General features: G+C 28.5%; 2 protein-coding genes across 3 annotated transcripts in view; both read left to right on the forward strand.

Annotated features, from left to right (window-relative positions):
- Positions 1–6,340, forward strand: part of LOC108685519 (neurocalcin homolog) — a 198,605-nt gene that overhangs the window by 99,616 nt on the left and 92,649 nt on the right. The gene's annotated exons all lie outside the window — the stretch shown is intronic.
- Positions 4,326–6,340, forward strand: part of LOC108685520 (neuronal calcium sensor 2) — a 72,491-nt gene continuing 70,476 nt past the window's right edge. The window contains exon 1 of the mRNA XM_018190348.1: positions 4,326–4,366. The gene's annotated coding sequence lies outside the window, so the exon portion shown is untranslated. The remainder of the gene's footprint in view (positions 4,367–6,340) is intronic.

Genomic DNA, 6,340 nt, shown 5'->3' on the forward strand with positions numbered 1-6,340 from the left:
TATTATAATAATATATTATAATAATATAACGATAGAATAATATCAATTTTTCACATTTAATGCTGTGTGACTTTTCTTCTCATTTTTCTATGCTTTAAATTTTATTTCTTTATATACATTATCAAATTTTCACATATTATTTTTATTTTATTGCAAAATTCATAATAAATTCAAATCTTTTTCTCTTTTAATTTTTTATTCTTGTTTTTCATTGATATATGAAATAATATTCTACTTTAGTATTTTCTCCTTTTCGAGATATTCTGTGTATGCTGTTGTATTTTTTCTAATTCTTACTCCCTTGCACTCTCCCTCTCTTTCTCCTTCTCTTCTGTTCGTTCGAAAGCACGACAGCATCAGTTATGTTAAACTTTTCATGTCAGCATCAAATCCGTGTGCATTTTTGATAAAATTCAGACATTCATGAAAACTAATCCGCGTTCAACAGGAATTTTTGTTGATTCGCAAATAGATATGTGTGTGCAAACAATATATTGTTTGCGACAAAAACATAATTTTATATTTTATATACGGTTATATAAAAAACAAATGATAATTAATTATTAAACAGTAATTTATTAACTCATGTTTTATATCGTGAGTTTATCATCACATTTAAAAGAAAAATATTAAAAAGCTGATAAGAATTCTTTGCGATTTATTCATGTTTCACTTTCGAAATTCGATAACTGTAAAGAGAAATCTTATAATTACACAAAATTGTGATAAAAATAATTATGTGGTGCAATTATGTTGAATTTACTTTGAAAGGTACAGTACTTATTTTATATATATATATATATATAAAATAAGTTATCAAATTACAGTTAAGTTACGTTGAAGGTTTTTTTCTTATATCATGAAGATTCCGAAATGTAAAATAAAGTCAATACTTTTCAGTTTTGGTCGAAGATTTCAGCTTTTTAATCTAATCTTCGGCTCTCAAACACATTAAAAAATTTTGATTTTATATTTTTTTAAATGAGCGATTTTCCTCCGATGTTTGGAAAATTTCTGATCTGATCCGATCCGATCTGATAGAAGGATCTGATGAGAAAGCAAAAGTGCTACAAAATAGCACTTTTAATAATAGCATTCGATCTCTGGCAAGAGAGTATAGCAATTTCCGGAATGATGATCTTTTCTTTAGAAAGATCAAGAGAATCGATCTCTAGTGGAATACTGATCAAAAGGTGGCAACCGTGTTCACTACATTAATAATATTTATTATTAAATATAATATATATGAATATTAGACTTTAGACTTTCAAGATAATTTGAAATTGATCATTCTCAATCGTTCACAAATACAATTATAACAAAGTACAAAATAATCTGTTAAATATATATTAACCTCATTTTAAAACGAAACAGGATATCCTAAACAAAAACGTATTTGTTTTTATTGCGATCCATTTGGTACTACAAATACTTCGAAGCGTTTAATTGATTAGTCGAAAAAAAGAATTTTACTAATTGACTAATAAAAAAATAATTCGAAGCATTTGTAGTATCAAGTAGACCACAGTGTTACAATGTAGATACTAAATATTTCAAAATATACGATATACATAATTTCAAAATGTACGATGTAAATAATTCAACGCTTTTTGTGATATACGCTGCGTGCTATTTTACTCAAACATGTTTCACTATCCGCTTGGCAAGTCTCTTATGGAAAGATAAAGTGATGCGAGCTAATCTCGATTAACGACTCATAAATAAATTAACGCGGCTACACTGTATAGTGTCAAATTTAACCTAATTTGGCACGCGCGCGCACGTACATATATATACATACACATACAGGGTGCGTCACCAAACTCCGGACAAATCGAACAATTTCTTTAAACAAAATATTTTTTAATGAAAAATTAAATATTACAAAAAATCCTTTTATATGGCACTTAGGGAATCCTTATAGAGCACAATTATTCGATATATCCCTCATTAGTTTGAATGACGGCCTCTATTCTCGGTTTGAAGTGTTCGTACACACGCTGTAATATAGCGCTGTCCATGTCGACGAATGTTACCTTAATAGCGGTCCTTAATGATGTCACATTGGGATGCCGAGACTTGTTTCTGACTCTTTCAACTACGCTCCATACGTAGTAATCCAAGGGATTTAAATCTGGACTGTTGGGAGGCCAGAATTCCTTGAACCAAAATATATTGACGTTATCTGAGAGCCAATTTTGTGAATCAAATGACTCATATGCACCTGCTGAAAAACATCTTCTGGACAGTTTACAGTTACAGTTTCCATCCATGGCTTCATTATATCAGAACTCAGAACGATTGCCCTAAGTCCGAAATTAGCGCTTGAGCTTTCAATAGCTATGGGGATTTTCGCGTTCTTTCGAGTGACTCTTCCTTGCTGGCATACTGGAACCTTCGTTAGACTGTTCTAAAATAACCGTATATTTTGCCACAATGTCATAAACAGTTGATTTCGGGTATCCAAAGAACCGAATTATTTCCGTTGCTGAACACTCAGCGCGAAGGCCTTCGATGATCGTGGCTCTTCGATTATACTCAGCACTTGGTTTCAACATTGTGGCCATTTTGAAAATATGACTGTTTATTAGAAGCATCAGGCTTTCTCGGACGCCAACAACAACCTCTGGCGGAGGCACAATATAACGAAAAATTTAAATTTAAATTTATTCGGATTTTGGTGATGCACCCTGTATACTTCTACTCAGTTATTGTATTTTATATTAAAACAATGTTAATGGAGTTAAATTATTTAAAACAGTTTAAATGGTTTAACTCCATTATTTTAGTATAAAATATTGATATATTAAGTAAGAATAGTGACTCAAATTAGATTAAATTTAACGCTACTTGTAAAAGTAGATATTTCAGCGTAATTTTATCATTCGGAGCAGATATTAAAGTGGTAAAAGATAGAATTTGTTTTTAGAAATTTAGGAAATTATTTTTTTTGTTATGTTATTTATGAAAATGATATTTTTTAACTCGTATAAAATACTCGCATATGAAGGTAAGTGATCGTGTGAAGGTTTGACATACATTTTAACTTATTTATATTTTATGTGTGAACAAAATTTTTATTTTTATTTGTAAATAATTATAGACTGAGATACGTTTTAAACATAAAATAATTTTTAAGCATTAGAAGTTAAAAAAAAAAAATCTGCATTTAAAAATATTTTTTTAGTGCTATTTTCATTTATTCATATGTTTGGGTCAATTCGATCCCGCATGCGAGCACTTAGGTATAGGTTAAATGGTGAATTTGATATCGCGTTTTATTTGAATTTTTTGTCAAACGTATATTCTGTCTAACATTTTCCAAATATAAAATTCGATACAATAAATGTTTCGTCATATCGAATGATTTAAATAATAAAAAAGAAGCATATCTTTATTAATATGTATATTTCGCGCATCCTTTTAATATGTATTTGTTTGGATTTTAATTATTTTATATATATTACACGTATATATATTAGGTTGAAATAATTTGGTGATTAGTACGCGCGTGATTAGGGGAGATTGGGATTGTTGGCACAGCTTTTACAATTTCGGCATTAGATTTTTTAAACAATTTATTATTATGAAATAAAATGTATTAATGTGATATTAATGCGATAGACAAGCTTTCTCTATATTTTCATGCCAGGCATGGTTCTATATAGTTTGTTTGTAGTAAGTAACGAACATGTTGCAATCAACTTATTGCTTCGATAGATGGGGTAAATTAACACATATCATGATGTAATTTGATAAATTCTATATTCGTATAATAATAGCACTTTTCTTTTAACTAATAATACATTACTTCAATGTTGCAAGAAAAATATTAATACGAAATTATGAAACGCTCAAATATTTACTTGAAATCTTTTGAATCAGACTTTTTCTTTCTTTATTGTAATATTTGTTTGATTGAAATGAATTTTAGAGAAAAATATTTATATTACAAAAGACATACTTTGCGGTAATTACCATTGTTTCTTTTGTCATAAATACATAAATGGGACATATGTGTCAATGACAAAGAGCTCCGGTATTCCTTATAATTAATTTTTTTGCAAACGAGCTTTATGAAATGCTGTGAAAATAAGGAAAAACGAGAAGAAAGAGGGTAAGGCCTAGAAGATAACCAGCAAGACAATCACAGGATAGTTTATTTATTTATTATTTTTGTTTTCACGGAATGGACAGTTTATAATTATTTTTATATATACGCAACATTTATTTTTTTGAAGTATTATGAATTATATTGTATAATTAAATAATATGAATTTTACTTTACATAGCTATATTTTGAATATATTTATTTTTGCAGTTCATCATGGCTCGTATTGGAACTTTGCCGTTGTGCATCGTATTGGTGAGTCAAAAATTGCTTTTTTTTTTTAAATTTAAAAGGTAATGCAACTGCGAAAAATATAGATAAATGTAGGGGAAGTACGGGCAAATGGATGCACTCGGTAAAGTGAATATAATTATTTTCAATTATCTCCTGAGATTGCACTATGAGTCTCTAGCAATTGAAGAAATGACTGACGATCAGGAATCAGCAACGATATGAAAGTACGAAATGATATATGATTGCATTTGTTTGTGCTTAATAAAGATATATAGAAAATTGAGTGATTTTTCCGTACATAGCTTAATTATTATCTGTAATTATTCCTTAATCAGTATGAATAATTTTTTATAAGAATTCTGTGTGTTTAAACGTATATTCGAGTATTTAAAAGTATTTCACTTGGTGCTTTAACTTATTCCAATCTTTCCAAATTTGCGTCACGTAAGTCCTTTGGACAAAGCGGGTGGGGGCAAAACGGATGATCCATCCTCTTTATTCGGTATATGATTACAATGAAAATACTGGGAATACGAAGGGACAGATGACCTTTCGAATGTACACGTGTTTGTTTACATTTTTGTTTATTTTTTGCCATAATTTTTTGCCACAATATGACGATTTGTTTATGACTAATCTAGTGCAGTCATTGCACCAAGTGAGCTCATAAAGGCTGCACATATAAAGGATTTGATAGCTACTTTTGTGATGATTGCCAAGATTGATTCTAATTTTTAAAATTTTATTTGCATTGCTCGAGTGATCCATTCGCTTTGCTGAGGGGGGGGGGGGGGGGAGGTCAGGCAAAGTTTCTCTTTTTATGTTTTAACTAAATATATTAATGTTCAAGTTTTTTAATTTTTTTAAATTTTATTTCAAAGTCTTTTAAGAGATTTATGAGAGTAAAAATGGTTTCTGATCTCAATTTTAATTGTGTCATTTTTTCTTTTCAACTTTAACATATCCGCGCTGTCCGGACTTCCCCTACGTATAATAAGTTATATGTATTAAATTAAGAAGCTGAAAATTTTATAAATGTAACACTTCGTGGATTTATTGCCATGTAGATAATAATGCATGAACTATAGATTAGTTTTAATATTTAACTTCAAGGCATTGTATATATGTTCACTAATATTTATTATGCATAGAATCCTGTATATACATATTTATATAATACAAACTGTAGCGAATGAATGGAAAATACTATGTAGATTTAATTTATGGTATTTTATTACAAAAGAATAATTACTTGTAATATACTCTCTCTCTCTCTCTCTCTCTCTCTCTCTCTCTCTCTCTCTCTCTGCGCGCGCGGGGTGTGTGTGTGTGTGTGTGTGTGTGTGTGTGTGTGTGTGTGTGTGTGTGTGTGTGTGCGCAATAAAATGATAAAAAATTATAAATATATTTAATTACAAAAAATATATTACTTTTCTGAAGTTTATAAAATAAATTTGCAATTAATAAAGTAGTGAGAAATATTTTAGATTATAGATATATTAAGTAAATTCGACAAAGAAAATGATAAGAAATGGTGTTTGAAAAAGAAAAATTTGTAAATCTTATAAAATTATCCCTTACACTTTTTGTTAAGTAAAGTTCCTATGCCATAATATAATCAAGAAAAAATTCAGTTTCTGAGAACATCATGATGAAAACACATATAATATTATAATTTATTTTAATCCAACTGTAAATCAAAAGAAAATAATCAAAATCATCTATTTATCATTCTTTTGATATTTCTTTGAAATTGCAATAATAATCTCATCGCGCGCGGCAGTGAGATTTAAATCGATAAGTGAAATTAATCTACAAATATAAATAAATAAGTTGTAAAAGATTAAAATAAAAGTGTATTAAATTTATTTAATAAAAAATATTGATTATTATTTGTTGTTGTATTTATTCTACAACTTAAAAAAGTACAGTATATTTTTCTTATGCTTGCGATATAAAAAAATTATGTTTCTTTTTTTGAAAATATACTTATAA

The sequence above is a fragment of the Atta colombica genome, unplaced genomic scaffold (genome assembly GCF_001594045.1).
Source record: "Atta colombica isolate Treedump-2 unplaced genomic scaffold, Acol1.0 scaffold153, whole genome shotgun sequence".
Lineage (NCBI taxonomy): Eukaryota > Metazoa > Arthropoda > Insecta > Hymenoptera > Formicidae > Atta > Atta colombica.